Raw genomic sequence first — 20,679 nt, 5'->3', positions numbered from 1 at the left:
TTGCCGTTATATGATTCAGGGGGAGTTCACAGACTCGTAAATGGTGTGTGTCAGTCAGACAAGATTGTAGGCTATAATGCCACGTTCAAAATAACTGGGTTCTCAGAAATCTCCGACTTCCGAATTCAACGCGCAAAAGACAACTGGGAACTCGACAACCAAAAAGAGCTCCTCCTGGAAAAAATAAACGTTTAACGGTTATCCAACTACGAATTCCAAGTCGGAAACTTGGGCATTTTTCTAGAGCTCTGACTTTCCGACCTGAAGATCACTGATATCATGATTTGACCTCTTTTTTTTTTTTTTTTTAGCTCCCCGTTGTCTTGAAAGCACCATATGCAAGTATATCATCCTGAGACTCAGCAATTCATTGTTGTCCTCTAGTGGACATCAGTTCTTGGGCCATATCTCTGAGGCCACGCAAACCACTGTATTAAGTCCTGTTGTCCCTTTTCAGAGGACATTCTGCATTCTTTTCATTGATATCACGTGTAGGGGTGTGACCTTGACAACTTTATCTTCCTGGTTCATGCAAAAATGTCTGTCATCAAAATTAGCACATTTGGACATTTTAAAAGTAGTGTGTGTAATTATTAATCATCATTTTGTGAGTTTGATATTCAAATGGTTTCTAGTAAGTGAATATCTCAGGAATAGTTAAGGGAGTTGTCAGTACTGTGTTATAATTTTCACATTAAATAAGAGCTTATCAAGAAATGTCCTCTGTAGTGGACACCGGATGCTGCAACTATGTTTTTCACCTACTGTACACATTAACTGTAATGTTCATTTTTCATAATTACTTCCGAATGACCACTACAGCAGACCATTATACACTTACAGTAAAAGATAAATAACAATGTTTTGTCCAATTTTTTTTTTATTGGTAACCTTTCACAACTTCCTGCATTTTAAAAAATAATAATAATCCCCCCCAAACAATTATCAGGAGGATAGGGAAGGGGAGTAGAGCTATCCCGTAAAAGAAAGGTTCTTGTGGTTAAGTTATTGCTCAAAAACAGTCAAGCCTTTCTTTTTGGAATAACCTACCCTCTGAATTTATCACTAACGGTTTAAGCCACGGCTTAATGTTACACTGGTTGCCATGTTCACAGTGACCTCCAGTAGTATATAAATGATTGGTTAATTGTTCAGAGGAACATCAGTTAGGGCTGACTAGGGTCTGGAGAACATGCCAGGGCAAGTACTAGAATTGTGGGTCACCACCATTACTCCTGAATAAGACATTCATAGGACTCTACTTACTACAGGAGCATGGTACAGCATGGTACAGTGTTAGCTGGACTACTATTAAACAACTTGGCACACTGACTCCAGCATAATTTATGAAAATATGGCGTGGAGCGGGTAGAGGTAATAAAACATTGGATTTTAAATGAAGGATGGTGACCTGAGTGGCTGGAAACATTGGTTTGTTTAAATTGACAAGGCCATTTTGATGAAAGCACAGAACAGTTTGTGAGGAGCCAGTGGACAGTAACACTAAGTTCCAATCCTTGGTGCTTTGGAGCACATCTGCTAAGTACCCAGGCCCTGGCTGGCAGTGAGACACTAATGACCACAATATAAGGCCTTTCAGTCACACCTCCATGACCAGCATCTATTCACACATGGCTTTTGTTGCTCCCCACCACCCCTTCTTCATATCCTACTGACAAATCCCCAATATCAGACTCCTTTCCCACTCCAATTCAAGACTCACCTGATGAATCAAACTGCACTGCATTGATCCTCAACTGACCTCCCAACCTTTCTCTCTGTCTGTCTGGATCACCGCAGGCGCAGGGGCCAACTAAAAGACAAAACATACCACCTAGTGGCCAATTAAAGAGCATCATGGTCATGTTAGCTCCAGTTTGAAGTTTATACAATTGAAGTCGGAAGTTTACATACACTTTAGCCAAATACATTTAAACTCAGTTTTTCACAATTCCTGACAGTTAATCCCAGTAAAATGTCCCTGTTTTAGGTCAGTTAGGATCACCACTTTATTTTAAGAATGTGAAATGTCAGAATAATAGCAGAGAGAATGATTTATTTCAGCTTTAATTTCTTTCATCCCATTCCCAGTGGGTCAGAAGTTTACATACACTCAATTAGTATTTGGTAGCATTGCCTTTAAATTGTTTAACTTGGGTCAAACGTTTCGGGTAGCTTTCCACAAGCTTCCCACGATAAGTTGGGTGAATTTTGGCCCATTCCTCCTTACAGAGCTGGTGTAACTGAGTCAGGTTTTTAGGCCTCCTTGTTCGCACACACTTTTTCAGTTCTGCCCACAAATTTTCTATAGGGTTGAGGTCAGGGTTTTGTGATGGCCACTCCAATACCTTGACTTTGTTGTCCTTAAGCTATTTTGCCACAACTTTGGGAAATATGCTTGGGGCCATTGTCTATTTGGAAGACCTATTTGCGACCAAGCTTTAACTGATGTCTTGAGATGTTGCTTCAATATATCCAGATCATTTTTCCTGCCTCATGATGCTATCTATTTTGTGAAGTGCACCAGACCCTCCTGCAGCAAAGCACCCCCACAACATGATGCTGCCACCCCCGTGCTTCATGGTTGGGATGGTGTTCTTCGGCTTGCATGCCTCCCCCTGTTTCCTTCAAACATGACGATGGTCAGTATGGCCAAACAGTTCTATTTTTGTTTCATCAGACAAGAGGACATTTCTCCAAAAAGTATGACCTTTGTCCCCATGTGCAGTTGCAAACCGCAGTCTGGCTTTTTTATGGCGGTTTTGGAGCAGTGGCTTCTTCCTTGCTGAGCTGCCTTTCAGGTTATGTCGATATAGGACTCGTTTTACTGTGGATATAGATACTTTTGTGCCTGTTTCCTCCAGCATCTTCACAAGGTCCTTTGCTGTTGTTCTGGGATTGATTTGCAATTTTCTCACCAAAGTACGTTCATCTCTCGGAGACAGAACACCTCTCCTGCCTGAGCGGTATGACGGCTGTGTGGTCCCATGGTGTTTATACTTGTGAACTATTGTTTGTACAGATGAACGTGGCACCTTCAGGCATTTGGAAATTACTCCCAAGGATGAACCTGACTTGTGGATATCTACAATTTGTTTTCTGAGGTCTTGGCTGATTTCTTTTGATTTTCCCATGATGTCAAGCAAAGAGGCACTGAGTTTGAAGGTAGGCCTTGAAATACATCCACAGGTACACCTCCAATTGATTCAAATTATGTCAATTAGCCTTTCAGAAACTGCTAAAGCCATGACATAATTTTCTGGAATTTTCCAAGCTGTTTAAAGGCACAGTCAACTTAGTGTATGTAAACTTCTGACCCACCGGAATTGTGATACAGTGAATTATAAGTGGAATTGTGTAAACAATTGTTGGAAAAATGACTTGTGTCATGCACAAAGTAGATGTCCTAACCAACTTGCCAAAACTATAGTGTGTTGACAAGAAATTTGTGGAGTGGTTGAAAAACGAGTTTTAATGTATGTAAACTTCCGACTTCAACTGTATATTCATTCTGTAATCGTAGCTATACATATTTACAAACCACTGATAAAAGTAAACAGTTCAACATTAAGAAACATGGTCGTACGGGAACTTGGTTAATGCCATAGTAATGCATGCTGCACATACTGTGGATGTGAGAATCCAAATTCAGTCAACCAAAGCACCAAACAGAATAAACTTTATTTTATGCAGTAGGTGTTTCTCAAAATGGAACAGAAATGTGGGGAGAAATTTGGGGAGTATCCAGTGTAAATCTATTTATTTCACATTTGATATGTGGTAAACGAGCTACACCATGGAGCTACACCATGGAGTGACAGCAAATCAAATGAGAATGTAATGTCTTTGGAAGGCAGTGTAAAAATAAAGAGCTGCACATATGAATAACATAAAACAACAACATGGTCACGTTCCCCTGCTCAGACGTTGCTGCCGCATGCCATATCTTACAACGCTGTGATAGGTATCAGCTCACCACATCATACGTTTTTGCAATCTGGTGCCCGACGGCACTGTCGATGACGTGGCACGCAACCATTGGTTGATACATGCAATGTCTAAGCAGGGGAATACGACCATGACCAACAATAACCCATCCCCTATTATGACCTCATAAGACCAATAGTCAAGCAGCTGTTATCAATACTGGGCAGGTCGTCTCCTCTGATTGGTCCATGCACAGTTTGCAACACCACGCCATAGGTCCAGGTGTTTGCCAAGAGGAAGGTGTCTCTCTGCACACAAAAGCAGCAGGTCCACAACAAATGGGACTCAATGGATCTAAAGACAGGAGAGAGCAGTCAGTCATCATCAGTCATGTCTTTGTGTCCCTTTTTGCCACAGAACATTAAAGTTTCTAAACCAGCCAAGCTTAAAAATATCTGTAAAATAATATTGCATAATTAATTTCAAATGAATGTTTTCCCTTAATTACACACAGATGAAACACTGAAAAATAGTTATCTACTCTGATTCAATACATCAAAAAGTTCTTAATTTTTGAATGTGAAAAGAAATACAATATAAATCCTTATCTTCCCCCCCAAATTCAGGAGTTGTGTCAAATTAAAACCTTCTCAAAGCAAGCCTTGAGGAAATCACTCACCTTTCAAGGGATAAGGAAGCCTATATGCACAGCATAGTTTAAACCAAAACTGACAGCCTGACTTCAAGTCAGTACAACTGCCACCTCAAACTTAGCACTACACAGCAGCACTGAAAACTTCTATCACACTACTCTCAAAACAGCCAAACTCCTGACAGCCCACATCCCTGCATTCAAAGAATCATGGGATGCTGATAAAGGCACCAGGAAGTGATGAGCTTGGGACTATAAGGTTCAATCTGCATCTTTTTCAAAATTGTGTTATTGACATAGCTTTGTTCTGTTCAATGTTCTCTACCAACACTGAGTACACCTTACTAATATTGACTTGCACAAGGTGTCGAAAGCGTTCCACAGGGATGCTGGTCCATGTTGACTTCAATGCTTCCCACGGTCATGTCAAGTTGGCTGGGAAACTGATGGGAAATCCATCAGTGTTGCAGTTCTTGACACAAACCGGTGCTCTTGGCACCTACTAGCACACCCCATTCCACCTTCTCCACTGCTGTCCCTTTTGATGTGGATAGGGTGTGGTCCCTCTGCTGTTTCCTGAAGTCCACGATCATCTCCTTTGTTTTGTTGACGTTGAGTGAGAGGTTGTTTTCATGGCACGACACTCCGAGGGCCCTCAACTTCTCCCTGTAGGCTGTCTCGTTGTTGGTAATCAAGCCCACTACTGTTGTGTTGTCTGCAAACTTGATGATTAAGTTGGAGGCGTGCATGGCCACGCATTCGTGGGTGAACAGGGAGTACAGGAGGGGACTGAACACTCACCCTTGTGGGGCCCCAGTGTTGAGGGTCAGCAAAGTGGAGATGTTGTTTCCTAACTTCACCATCTGGGGGCGGCCCGTCAGAAAGTCAAGAACCCAATTGCACAGGACGGGGTTGAAACCCAGGGCCTCCAGCTTGATGATGAGCTTGGAGAGAACAGTGCCTTGCAAAAGTATTCACCCCCTTGGTATTTTTCCTATCTTGTTGTATTACAACCTGCAATTTTACATGTATTTTTATTTGGATTTCATGTAATGGACATACACAAAATAGTCCATATTGGTGAAGTAAAATGAAAAAAAAAAGACTTGTTTAAAAAAAATAAAAAAAAATAACAAACGGAAAAGTGGTGCGTGCATATGTATTCACCCCCTTTGCTATGAAGCCCCTAAATAAGATCTGGTGCAAACAATTACCTTCAGAAGTCACATAATTAGTTAAATAAAGTCCATCTTTGGTGCAATCTAAGTTTCACATGATCTGTCACATGATCTCAGTATATTTACACCTGTTCTGAAAGGCCCCAGAGTCTGCAACACCACCAAGCAAGCGGCACTATGAAGACCAAGGAGCTCTCCAAACAGGTCAGGGACAAAGTTGTGGAGAAATACAGATCAGGGTTGGGTTATAAAAAAATATCCAAAACTTTGAACATCATACGGAGCACCATTAAATCCATTATTAAAATGTTTTAAGAATATGGAACCACAACAAACCTGCCAAGAGAAGGCCGCCCACCAAAACTCACGGACCAGGCAAGAAGGGCATTAATCAAAGAGAGAACAAAGAGACCAAAGATCACTCTGAAGGAGCTGCAAAGCTCCACAGATGAGATTGGAGTATCTGTCCATAGGACCACTTTAAGCCGAGCTGGGCTTTACGGAAGAGTGGCCAGTAAAAAAGCCATTGCTTAAAGAAAAAAAATAAGCAAACATGTTTGGTGTTCGCCTAAAGGCACGTGGCAGACTCCCCAAACATATGTAAGACGGTACTCTGGTCAGATGAGACTTAAACATAGCTTTTTGGTATGTTTGGCGCAAATCCAACACCTCCCATCACCATGAGAACACCATCCCCACAGGGAAGCATGGTGGTGGCAGCATCATGCTGTGGGGATGTTTTTCCATCGGCAGGGACTGGGAAACTGGTCAAAAGGGAAATTCTTGAGGGAAACCTGTTTCAGTCTTCCAGAGATTTGAGACTGGGACCGAGGTTCACCTTCCAGCAGGGCAATAACCCTAAGCATACTGCTAAAGCAACACTTGAGTGGTTTAAGGGGAAACATTTAAATGTCTTGGAATGGCCTAGTCAAAGCCCAGATCTCAATCCAATTGAGAATCTGTGGTATGACTTAAAGATTGCTGTACACCAGCGGAACCCATCCAACTTGGGTCTAGGGTGGCAGGTAAGGTGGAGGTGATATGATCCTTGACTAGTCTCTCAAGCACTTCATGATGACAGAAGTGAGTGCTACGGGGCGGTAGTCATTTAGTTCCGTTATCTTTGCCTTCTTGGGTACAGCAACAATGGTGTCCATTTTGAAGCATGTGGGGACAGCAGACTAGGATAGGGAGCAATTGAATATGTCCGTAAACACACCAGCTAGCTGGTCTGCACATGCTCTGAGGACGCGGCTAGGGATACCGTCTGGGCCAGCAGCCTTGGGAGGGTTAACACGTTTAAATGTATTACTCACGTCGGCCACGGAGAAGGAGAGTGGGCGCAGTCCTTGTTATAGCGGGTCGCGATGGTGGCACTGTATTGTCCTCAAAGCGGGCAAAGAAGGTGTTTAGTTTGTCTGGATGCGTGACGTCGGTGTCCGTGATGTGGCTGGTTTTCTTTTTGTAGTCAAAGCCTATTACTGTGACCCTCATATTGGCTATTCAGTAGCTACCTCCCAAGTCGTTGCGGGACAGTAGTGCTTGGCAAGCGGGAGAGAAGGACAGTGTCCTCGTGTTGTTGCCATTCATGTCCTCCCCATTGAGTAGACTGTATGTATGCATCAAGTTGACATCTAGATTGTTATCAATAATAGTTATTTCTTGTGTAGGCTGCTATCCTACACAAGAAATATGATAGAGCTGCCACTCTTTTGTTATGTCTTTGTTTTCTGTTTTCTGTTGTGTGTCTGCACCAGCCAGAACTGTTTTCGGTCTTTTCTCTTTGTTATTTTGTTATTTCCGTGTTCATTTAATAAATATGGACACACACCACGCTGCACCTTGGTCCTCACCTTCTTCCACCGACGACGACCGTTACAGAATCACCCACCACCAAAGGATCAAGCAGCGTGGTAACAGGCAGCAGCAGCAGCAGCAGCGATCTCAGGACATGGGCACAGGCTGGGGAATATCGCCGCCCCAAGGCAGAGCTGGAGGCAGTGAAAGCTGAGAGGCGGCGGTATGAGGAGGCAGCACGGCAGCGCGGCTGGAAGCCCGAGAAGCAGCCCCAAAAATATCTTAGGGGGGGGCACACAGGGAGTGTGGCGAAGTAAGGTTGGAGACCTGTGCAAACTCCCCGTGCTTACCGTGGAGAGAGAGGGACCGGGCAGGCACCGTGTTATGCCGTGATGCGCACGGTGTCCCCGGTGCGCAGGCATAGCCCAGTGCGATACATAGCAGCGCCTCGTATCGGCCGGGCTAGAGTTGGCATCAAGCCAGGTGCCATGAAACCGGCTCAGCGCATCTGGTCTCCAGTGCGTCTCCTCGGGCCGGGGTACATGGCACCAGCCTTACGCATGGTGTCCCCGGTTCGCCAGCACAGACCAGTGCGGGCTATTCCACCTCGCCGCTCTGGCCTGGCTACGGGGAGCATTCAACCAGGCAGGCTCGGTGCTCGAGAGCTCCAGTGCGCCTTCATGGTCCGGTCTATCCGGTGCCACCTCCACGCACCAGCCATCCGGTGGCAACCCCCCGCACCAGGCTGTCTCTCCGTCTCCTCCCTACATGTGCTCCCGCCTGTTCAGCGCTGCCAGAGCCTTCCTCCTGCCCAGCGCTGCCAGAGTCTCCCGTCTGTCCTGAGCTGCCAGATTCTCCCGTCTGTCCTGAGCTGCCAGTCTCCCGTCTGTCCTGAACTGCCAGAGTCTCCTGTCTGTCCTGAGCTGCCAGAGTCTCCCGGCTGTCCTGAACTGCCAGAGTCTCCCGTCTGTCCTGAGCTGCCAGAGTCTCCCGTCTGTCCTGAGCTGCCAGAGTCTCCCGTCTGTCCTGAGCTGCCAGAGTCTCTCATCTGTCCTGAGCTGCCAGAGCCGCCAGTCAGCCAGGAGCCGCCAGAGCCGCCAGTCAGTCAGGAGCTGCCAGAGCCGTCAGTCAGCCAGGAGCTGCCAGAGCCGCCCGTCAGCCAGGAGCTGCCAGAATCGCCCTTCGCTCCGGAGCTGCCGGAGTCTCCCGCCTGTCCGGTGCTGCCGGAGTCTCCCGTCCGTCCGGTGCTGCCGGAATCTCCCGTCCATTCGGGACCCGTGGCTTGGGCCCCCAGTCCGAGGTCGGCGGCGAGGGTCGCCGCGCTAAAGAGGCCACGGAGGCGGGTAAAGAGGCGGAGAAGGACTATGGTGGAGTGGGGTCCACGTCCCGCGCCAGATCCGCCACCGCGGACAGACACCCACCCAGACCCTCCCCTATAGGTTTAGGTTTTGCGGCCGGAGTCCGCACCTTTGGGGGGGGGCACTGTCACGTTCTGACCTTGGTTCTTTTGTTATGTCTTTGTTTCCTGTTTTCTGTTGTGTGTCTGCACCAGCCAGAACTACTTGTTTCTCTTTGTTATTTTGTTATTTCCGTGTTCATTTAATAAATATGGACACATACCACGCTGCACCTTGGTCCTCACCTTCTTCCACCGACGACAACCGTTACACTTCCCTATAACTGCCACTCCATTTGGTTCTTTCCATAGGTGTTATTGACTCTGTTTGTGTTCCATGTCGCTCCACTACTCTTGTTTTGGTCCATGTTTATTTCTTAAATTATTCACTCCCTGTACTTGCTTCCTGACTCGCAGAGTACACGTTACAAAGACGTTTGGTGCAGTATTTCTCAAGTGAACAATGCGCATGATAACTAGTCGTCTCTCGTTGAATGACAAACACTTTATGTTCCCACTCCTACTAGGAGTAGTGCTGTTATCCAATCACCGGCAAAGGGGCGTAGACTTCAGCTGTCTAACTTCGACGTCAATAAAAAAAAATTTGCACAAACAGACAAAAAAAAACGACCGGCCGACACATTTTTGCTTCAATTATTATTATATTATTGATCGACTATGACTATGACTTTTCAAATCACCCAGTATCGCTCTCTGCAGCGTTAGCTCCAGGTAAATGTTGCAATTCTTCAGCCATTCCTGGACCTGAGACCAAAAACAAGCTACACACAGTATGGACAGTACCAAAACAAATTATCTAATTATTCTGTGTCTTTACAGCACAATATGCAAAGCTGGGAAGGTTGTATCCCCCATATATATAACATTCTGTTGGTTGCAATACTTTTTTGTACAATAATTTAAATTGAAACATTTCTAAGTTTTGAATCCGTCATCGTTTTTCGCATCAGTTCATAAACCATGTGCCATGGAATCGGTACATCGAAAATCTTACAGCTATCAATTTTTTGGTCCTTAAATTAAACTGGTATATTTTTTTATTTATCACAAATTTCTTTAACCAATTTTGGTCTTTAATGCAGGGCCGACAGACAAGTTCCTTACTTTTTCCCCCTTCCACTTCACACTTTTTCTGTGGTAATGCTACAATTAGTTGGCTGTAATTTTGGGTAGAGCAGACATTTCCATATATTTTCGTAAGATGCATGTGTGACATAACCCCCGCAGTCCTGTTTATGTCCTCTGTATGATATCATATGCAAATATTATATATATTTTTTATCAAATCAAATTTATTTATATATCCCTTCGTACATCAGCTGATATCTCAAAGTGCTGTACAGAAACCCAGCCTAAAACCCCAAACAGCAAGCAATGCAGGTGTAGAAGCACGGTGGCTAGGAAAAACTCCCTAGAAAGGCCAAAACATAGGAAGAAACCTAGAGAGGAACCAGGCTATGTGGGGTGACCAGTCCTCTTCTGGCTGTGCCGGGTGGAGATTATAACAGAACATGGCCAAGATGTTCAAATGTTCATAAATGACCAGCATGGTCCAATAATAATAAGGCAGAACAGTTGAAACTGGAGCAGCAGCACGGCCAGGTGGACTGGGGACAGCAAGGAGTCATCATGTCAGGTAGTCCTGAGGCATGGTCCTAGGGCTCAGGTCCTCCGAGAGAGAGAAAGAAAGAAAGCGAGAAAGAGAGAATTAGAGAGAGCACACTTAAATTCACACAGGACACCGAATAGGACAGGAGAAGTACTCCAGATATAACAAACTGACCCTAGCCCCCCGACACATAAACCACTGCAGCATAAATACTGGAGGCTGAGACAGGAGGGGTCAGGAGACACTGTGGCCCCATCCGAGGACACCCCCGGACAGGGCCAAACAGGAAGGATATAACCACACCCACTTTGCCAAAGCACAGCCCCCACACCACTAGAGGGATATCTTCAACCACCAACTTACCATCCTGAGACAAGGCCGAGTATAGCCCACAAAGATCTCCGCCACGGCACAACCCAAGGGGGGGGCGCCAACCCAGACAGGAAGATCACAACAGTGACTCAACCCACTCAAGTGACGCACCCCTCCCAGGGACGGTATGAAAGAGCCCCAGTAAGCCAGTGACTCAGCCCCTGTAATAGGGTTAGAGGCAGAGAATCCCAGTGGAAAGAGGGGAAATTTGTTTGTTCTGTCTTTTCTGGTGTATTAAACTGAAATTGCAACCAACTTTCTATGGCTTGTTTTTAAAATAGCAATATTTTGGAGATTATTTATTTTTCAAATAACCGAAAGTGAGAGGTTGCAATCTGAATAAAGAGGAAAAGGCCATTCTTGAACATGGGGTGAGACATTCTTACTAATCTGTTAGAGAACCAGTTTGGATTTCAATATAACTTTTGTATGACTGACGCCTTTAGTGAGAGGTCTAATGCTTTAATATTTAATAATTTAATCCCTCCAAATTCATATTCATTATATAAATAGACCCGTTTAATTTTGTCTGGCTTGCCATTCCCCCAAAAATTGAATATGTTTTGCTCATATGTTTAAAAAAACAGGTCGCTAGGTGTAGGCAAGGCCATAAGCAATTAGGTAAGATGGGATATGATTAGAGTTCATCAGGGTGATTTTTCCACAAATAGACAGATTTGTTCCTGTCCATGGTAGCTAATCATATCTATTTTTGCTAATTTTCTATTAAAATGTATTGTAGTAACATAATTACTTTCTTTCATGATATGTACACCGTGTATGTCCACATCACCATCAGAACATGTTATTGGTCAACTGCACAGTAATGTAACATTTTAACTTTTTTGTGTTCCAATACCTAATATAGTAACACTAATCATAATTTGGTTGTAAATCCAGAGAGTTAGAGAATATATCTAGATCCCTCTACAAGGCTGTGGAGGGATCCAAATTGTGGATTTAAAAGAAAGCATCATCAGTGTACAATGACACCTTTGTTTTTAATATAATATTTCGAACCCCTTGATATTATTGTTGGATCTGATTTTAATAGCTAACATTTTGATGGCGATAATAAATAGATATGCCGAGGTTGTCCACCACCTTGTTTTACTCCTATTGACAGTTTAATACTTTGAGAAATAGCCATTATTTCCAATTTCACAACTAGGGTACCTATACATAACTTTAACCCATTTTATAAGAGATTCTCCAAAATTGAAATATTCCAGGCATTTATATATAAATTCCAGTCGCACTTTATCAAAGGCCTTTTCAAAGTCAACTATAAATACCAGGCCTGGTTTCCCAGGTTTTTCATAGTGTTCTATTGTTTCCAGGACTTTGTCACGTTCGTCGTAATGATTGGACCAAGGCGCAGCGTGCGTAGAATCCCACATGTTTAATAAACTCGCCAAACAAAACCGAAGAAAAACTTAAACGTGACATTCTGGGCTGCTCACAGGCAGCTACACAAAAACAAGATCCCACAAAACACAAAGGGCTGCCTAAATATGATCCCCAATCAGAGACAACGATAAACAGTTGTCTCTGATTGGGAACCATACCAGGCCAACATAGAAATATAAATCACCTAGATAACCCACCCTGGTCACACCCCGACCTAACCAACATAGAGAATGAAAAGCTTTCTATGGTCAGGGTGTGACACTTATATTATCTGCAATGTATCATCCATGTAAACAATCTCTCTGATTAGGATGAATTATGTCCGACAATGCCTTTATGGGCTATGCATTTTACTAGAATTTTTGCATCACAACAGTGAAGTGTAAGGGGCCTCAAATTTTTCAAATTTAATGATTCACTTTTTTTTTTACATTTATTTAACTAGCCAAGTCAGTTAAGAACAAATTCTTATGTACAATGAATGCCTACACCGGACAAACCCGGACGACGCTGGGCCAATTGTGTCCTGCCCTATGGGACTCCCAATCATAGCCTGGAATCGAACCGGGTGTTTCCAGTGCGCACTCATAGCCCGGTGCGCTATATTCCAGCTCCCCGCATCGGCCGGGTTAGAATGGGCATCCAGCCAGGACGAATGGTGCCGGCTCAGCGCATCTGGCCTCCGGTGCGTCTCCTCGGCCAAGTATATCATGTGCCGGCTCTACGCACAGTGTCTCCGGTGTGCTCTCACAGCTCAGTGCGTCCTGTGCCAACGCCCCACAGTTGCCGGGCTAGGGTGAGCATCCAGCCAGGACGGGTTGTGCCAGCTCTGCTCTCCAGACCTGCAGTGTGTCTCCACGGCCCAGTGATGATCCATGGCACGAAGCCTCCAGTGATGATCCATGGCACGAAGCCTCCAGTGACGATCCATGGAACGAAGCCTCCAGCGATGATCCATGGCACGAAGCCTCCAGCGACGGTCCCCTGTCCGGAGCCTCCAGCGACGGTCCCCGGTCCGGGGCCCCCAACGAGGGTCCCCGCACCAGAGGCACCACCAAAGTGGGCTGAGCCAGAGGTGGGGCGGGGTCTACGTCCCGCACCAGAACCGCCATCAGTGATAGATGCCCACCCGGACCCTCCCCTATAGGTTCAGGTTTTGCCGGGGGGGCGGGGGGTACTGTCAAGCCCTGACCTTAGAGAGCCTTTTTATGTCTCTATTTGGTTTTTGTCAGGGTTTGATTTGGGTGGGCATTCTATATTCTTTATTTCTAGGTTTTGTGTTTCTATGTTTTGGCCAGGTATGGTTCTCAATCAGGGACAGCTGTCTATCGTTGTCTCTGATTGGGAATCATACTTAGGCAGCCTGTTTTGCCACCTTAGGTTGTGGGATGTTGTTTTTTGTTAGCTCTGCGTAGCCTACGGAATGTGACGGTCGTTGGTCTTTTGTTTGGTGTTTAGATTTAATAAAGAATCATGTACAAGTACCACGCTGCACCTTGGTCCACTTCTTCCGACGAGCGTTACAGGTACAGTTTTAATTGCTATCGATCTGCATTAGTCCTTCCGTTTCCTTTGTTAGTATGGACTCTTTAGACCTAAATTGCTTTTGTTTTAGAGACTAGTACTGAATTGCATGGTTTCTAAAGGCACAAAGTGTCCTATACAATAAGGGGACCTGCTTTACCTATGTTATGTTGGAAAAAGTCCTTTAGAAGTTCTTCTGTCCTAGTTAAGTTATCATTCAATAGGCTTTGATTAAATTTCCAATATCCTCGCCCACGTAAAGATGATGTATGAGTAATATCTATGCCAATTAATTGATGGTTGGACCGCATTCTGTCCACTATCAACACTTTTTTTTTGCTTTTGGTGCCAGCGAGAATGGCATAAGAAAGTAGTCAAGACTACTAGTTTGATTGAGCCTCCTTCATGTATATCTCACTAGGTCAGGATATTTAAGCCTCTATACATCCACTAGTTCCAATATCCATGATATTTGTTATTTCCTTAAGTGTATGAGGGTGATAGTTTGTAGTGTGATTTCCTTTATGGTCCATTGAGGTATTTAAAACCGTATCATTATCAAAGCACAAGGCGAGACCCAGATGCAGACACAGGAGACAGATGGTTGGAGTCTTACAATGTTTATTAATCCAAAAGGAGTAGGCAAGAGAATGGTCGTGGACAGGCAAAAAGGTCAAAATCAGATCAGAGTCCAGGAGGTACAGAGTGGCAGACAGGCTCGTGGTCAAGGCAGGCAGAATGGTCAGGCAGGCAGGTACAAAGTCCAGAAACAGGCAAGGGTCAAAACCAGGAGGACTAGAAAAAGGAGAATGCAAAAAGCTGGAGAATGGGGAAAAACGCTGATTTGGAAACATAAAAGACGAACTGACACAGAGAGACAGGAAACATGAAAACACTGGGGGAAACAAGTGACACCTGGAGGTGGTGGAAACTAAGAGGACAGGTGAAACTGATCAGCGTGTGACAATTATAATCTCCCACCATAATAAGAGTCTTGTATTGCTCGTATGTTTGATAAATTATTATAGATATTTTCAAAGAAGTGTGGATCATCATTATTTGGAGCATATAGATAAATTAGCCATATCTGTTTAATAACATACTTAAAATCATCCATCTACCTTGCAGATCTGTTTGGACAATTTGCACATTCGGATCAACATGATTGTTAATTAATATCATCACCCCTTTTGAGTTTCTTTGCCAAAGGGAGAAGTATATTTCGCCCCCCCCCCCCCCCCCCAGTTATTTTTCCACACAACTTCATCTAACATTGTTGATTGAGTTTCCTGTTAACAGTAGATATTATATTCTTTCTCTTTAAGCCAGGTAAATACTGATCTGTGTTTCTTATTATCTACTAAGCCATTACAATTATAGTTGGCTATACTTATTTCACCATAGAGACCGGGTCCCATCTTTTGAATAGAGCACATAGTGCCACCCACAGAACAGAAGCAGATCAACCCCCAAAACCATTTCCACTTAGACTTAGACTTGTATTATATATATATAGTTATCAAAACATACATATACTGTAGATAAAATCTTGCATATTTTAATTTCCACAATTCACAAAAAAGATGTGTATATACTGTAGGCAGTTCATGTGAAGGATTGTTACTTATAACCGGTATTGCCATTACAAAGATTACATTTTTTGCAAGCAACTATTATTTTAGCAAAACAATTGTCATTCATCCTTTACGGTCCCTAACATCATGACCCCATAGCAACATATGTGGTATACATACATACACACACATACACACTCGACCTATTTCCCCCACAAACAACCACAAGCTCAGATGTTCAACAGTTGTTCCATACCCGAGCCCAAATCAAGAAAGGACTTGATGTGCGAATGCATAGACAGTTGCAGCTGTTTGAGAAGGCATGCAAAATGTTGCAAAGAAAATGAATTGGGATATTGGATTAACTAATGTCAAGTCCTAGCTGTTGGAAACACACACACGCTGGTCCCATTTTGTCAAGCATCTCTGTGCAGTCAGACCTTTGATTATTCCGTGCCACTACGGCCACAGTAATTTTCCCCGTCTCTGAATGTCTGAGTGTGACCCCTCCCTCCCCAATGGGTTACTGCAACTAGTGTTGCCAGCACTGCCACTAACTGGGTGGGGGCACCCCACCGGAATCCCCACCGGCTAGGTATAAGGTCATCAAGGTTCACATAAACAGCTTTAAGAAATTCCTTGCATATTATGCTCACCTAATCAGGGTGCTTTGGCTTTGTAGGACCAACCCTGCCAGGCAGGCTCAGAATCTTGAGTGGGACGTGCTGCTTTAGTGGGTTTCTGACCTCATTTATCTTTCTGTTTTGGCTACGTATAAGCTACTTACAGTAGTCCATAAAACAGATAAGTACTTCTCCTTAGTGTGTGGGTCGCTCAGGTGGGTGTCTAGGGTATAGGGTTGGGGACCGTTCCATCATGATAGGACAATAAATAAATAAACTATATTTATTTTAAAATGTATATTCCATATCTGCACACAATTCAAAGCTCTCTCTGACAATCCCTGCTCGCAGACATACATTGGCTCTTGTATTCGCAACCATTTTCCTTTTTCATTGACTTAACTGTACCAAAGCCCCATTACCTACCACTGTGACCTGTATGCTCTCGTTGGCTGGCCCTCGCTTCTTATTTGTTGCCAAACCCACTGGCTCCAGGTCATCTATAAGTCTTTGCAAGGTAACGCTCCGTCTTCTTAGCTCACTGGTCACCATAGCAGCACCCACCCGTAGCAGCACCCAGCACCCACTCGCTCCAGCAGGTATATTTCACTGGTCACCCCCAAAGCCAATTCCTCCCTCCTCCTTTCCTTCCAGTTTTCTGCTGCTAATGACTAGAACAAATATCAATAATCACTGAAGCTGGAGACCCATGTCTCCCTCACTAACTTTAAGCACCAGCTGTCAGAGCAGCTCACAGATCACTGCACCTGTACATAGCCCATCTGTAAATAGCCCATCCAACTACCTCATCCCCATACTGTTATTTATTTTTTTGCTCCTTTATACCCCAGTATCTCTACTTGCACATTCATCTTCTGCACATGTATCACTCCAGTGTTTAATTGCTAAATTGTAATTATTTCGCCACTATGGCCTATTTATTGCCTTGCCTCCATTATCTTACCTAATTTGCACACACTGTATATAGACTTTTTTCTCGATTGTGTTATTGACTGTATGTTTGTTTATTCCATGTGTAACTCTGTGTTGTTGTTTGTCGCACTGCTTTGCTTTATCTAGGCCAGGTCGCAGTTGTAAATGAGAACTTGTTCTCAACTGGCCTACCTGGTTAAATAAAGGCAAAAAAAATATATATATATATATATAAAAAAAATAAACTTTAAGAAAACACACACCCCACCTTCCATCACAATACACCCGCACATACTCACATAATGTGCTTTCTATGTCTTCTGTTTGCTGTGTTTTTATCTCTACCATGTTGATTGAGTACTTCTGTGTTCCAATTCGTTATTTTTGAAGATGTCTTATTTTGCTAATTATCCTTTCTTCTAATGCTGACTTATCTATTTATAAGCTACTATATATAGAAAGTCGAATACGAATTATTTTACAACATTCCCTATCTTGATTGGTATAGGGTAGTTGTGGTTTATTTCTTCATCAATGTTTGTATTTGATTGTTTTCCTATGTATTGTTTTATTACAATCCCTACTGTGGGTAGTATTGGGTGTTCTATTATTCGACTCCTTTATGGGAACGTTGTAATATTTAGAATAACCATGGAGACGTCTCGGTGTCTCGGAACTCAGATTTTTCACTTTAAAATGTATGACAAACTAAAACCAATGATTGCAATCCATACAACTCTATGCACAACATGTACTTTGTTATTGTTCAAAGTAGTCCTTGTGCATGAAGACTTGTGGTTTGTTTAACTTTGCAATCATGCTGTGGAATTGCCCAACTAGAATTTCAAGGGGTAGTGTTTGTATTTTATTCAACAAATGTTATTGTTGTAAATTAACCAATTCATTTGAATAGTCTATATATTCCTACTGACTAGTTTACTCACATAGGGAGTTTATTGCAAAAACCTATTTATCGAGCATATCACAACTTTTCTATTAGGTCATAATTGAGGAGGAACGGTACCCCACTACTGTATGCTGATGTCTCTGTTCATGTGGTCCATTACCACATTGATACACAAGAGGGCAGCATGTGGCTGTGTACGCAACAGTAGAACGCTGCAGATGTAAGGGTTTAGGGGATTTAGTTGTTTTTCCATGGTTGTTCTCAACAGCAATAAAATGTTTAACTTCCACAGCATCTTCTTCCCCAACAAAAAGTGGTGGAATTAGGCCCCCTGTTAAAATGACTAAGCTGAAGAAAATGATGTTGTACTCATTATAATGTTGTCATTTTTAGTTAAATCTTTTATGTGCAGTTAATATTAAAGTTAATTTTGGTTTGTTATAGGGTAAGATGTGAGGTTGCCCACATGTGAAAACCATGTCCTTTGATAATTTCCTTTAGATGAATCCAGGGATTATTTCCACCCCAAACCCACCGAGACACAATTTCTGAGTGGGACATGGTTTTGACTGAGGCAGTTTGATGTGGGTTAAACAACTGGCTTTGTTCTTGGCATGAGGTCCCACACACACACACACACACACACACACACACACTGCACACATACCTTTGAGTGGATTGACCAAAAAAATGAAGGGCTATGAAAGTGTGTATGCATGTTACTTAAATAGATCTTCATTATAATAACACCACATTTATAGCCAGGATAATATTTCGTTTTGGTGGCTCAAGGACAGCAAATGTAGGTACCCAGTGAGTAAAATGACGTTGAAAAGACATCTAAAATACGTATTTTCCGAATGTTTAAAAGTAGTATTTTAAACATGTTGGGGGGAAAAAAGTATTTTATGGATGTTGAAATCAGGTTAATTTTCAGTTCTGAATGAGTGTTGAAAATACACATTTTATGGTAATTTACTCAATGGCCAAATTTCAACTGCACATACATTCTCAATGAAGTTAACATTGTATCACAATATTAACTTTTAAATGAACATTTCCATTTAATTAAAAAAAGTAGAGCCAACAGAATATGTTCTATTGCTCCCATCTGTCACATGCACTTGTGTTAGCGTTTCAAAATACACAAAAATTACACACACATATATATATGAATAAAATAAACAAAAAAACAGCAGCAATGATGTTCATAGTAGGCCAACCTACACAAGAAAACAATAGAACACTTCAACTAACATAACATTCCCACTACAGAATTATTACAGGATTATTGTTCTTACTATGACTGTGATACGTTGTTGCTTATCTACCGTAGTTGAATGCAATGACCGAAAGTCGCTCAAGATAAGAGCGTCTGCCGAATGACCAAATTCTAAATATAAAACAAACACTTGCAAAGCATACTGGGTATTATACTAATGAGCTCAACCCCCAAACAAGTAAAAAATGTGGTCATTCCAGACCAGACCGAATCTGAATGAATCATTGACGTCTACGCAATTTTTCACACGTTTGAAAATCCCAGTAAATATGGCACCGGACAGTAAAGTTTAATTTAGGAGAGCACAGTAGAGTTTAATACTCTGTACTGTACTGAACTATACTGCACTGTACTATACACAATTTTTCTTTACTGTGCTGTCCAAACTGAACCGTAGTCAAGGCCGGTCTATACACAAAAAAGACGTCCAAAAGACATCGTCGTCATTCGGTGCTTAGTGGGTATTTTACCTTTCAGGTGAGGATTTTCAGAAGTTATTTATAGGCCCACTACATTCTTAGTGCTCTGTAGTGTGGAACAATAGAAAAACCTCCACAGTAGTAGGCTGTGTGTCGTGTGTGGGTAATGCCAAAGATTCTGGGCCCCTCCCCACCCTCCTCTCACACAAAAAGAAGAACCCTGGCCGTGGGGAACTTCGCACCTTGTCCCTGTAATTCAGTGGCTACATTGGCACCTCCCTTGTCATGTGTCTCCACAGGGCTGCTGTTGATCATTCACACAACAAGGGTGGACCCTGACTCATTGTTTAGGTTCAAAGGTGTCTGCTGGTGTGAAAGAGGGATTAGAGGATTATCCCTCATTACCCATTACCCTTTGATTGACCACAGGGGAGTAGTGGGAACACTCATGCAACAATCGGTAATGTAGAACAGGGTTGCTTGTGCCCTAACAAAACACAATTGGAATTTGTGATTTATTGACGTCATAGGCTGAAAAGCATGCTCTAAACTTTCCAGAGGGGTATTGAAACGAGATGTTGGTCCGATACCAATTTAACCTTTCAGCTGAGGAGCTGTGTTGGGATGTATTTGACCTTTGCGCTCAGGAGCAGAGGAGTGAGGAATCCTGGGACGGCCACACAGCGGGGGGAACGCCAGGCCTGAAGCCTCTGTAGTTACAGTAATGGGAAAGGGAGGCACTGACACAGCAGGAGTCAATGCTGTGCCAAGAAGTAATCAACTGTCCCTAACTGTCACATGCTTCACTTGCAGTTCAAAATTAGGCTGGAGTGGAACCTTTGAGTCTGGATAGACCTATTGAAAACAGGTGCTTTCAGCTCTTGTAATTTATTTTGTGTGTGTGTGTGTGTGCACATTCCAGCATGCAAGCTAGTAAAAACTGTATGCGTAAATGTTACCCCTATAGGAAAAGCTCAATGAGAGAAACTGTGATAATGATAAACTTGTGGTGGTTATACTATTTGCACATCTGCAAGTTTATCAGGTGCACAATT

The sequence above is a fragment of the Oncorhynchus clarkii genome, chromosome 7, assembly GCF_045791955.1.
Source record: "Oncorhynchus clarkii lewisi isolate Uvic-CL-2024 chromosome 7, UVic_Ocla_1.0, whole genome shotgun sequence".
NCBI lineage: Eukaryota > Metazoa > Chordata > Actinopteri > Salmoniformes > Salmonidae > Oncorhynchus > Oncorhynchus clarkii.
The sequence above is the reverse complement of the archived record's forward strand: the minus strand, read 5'-3'. Positions refer to the sequence as shown.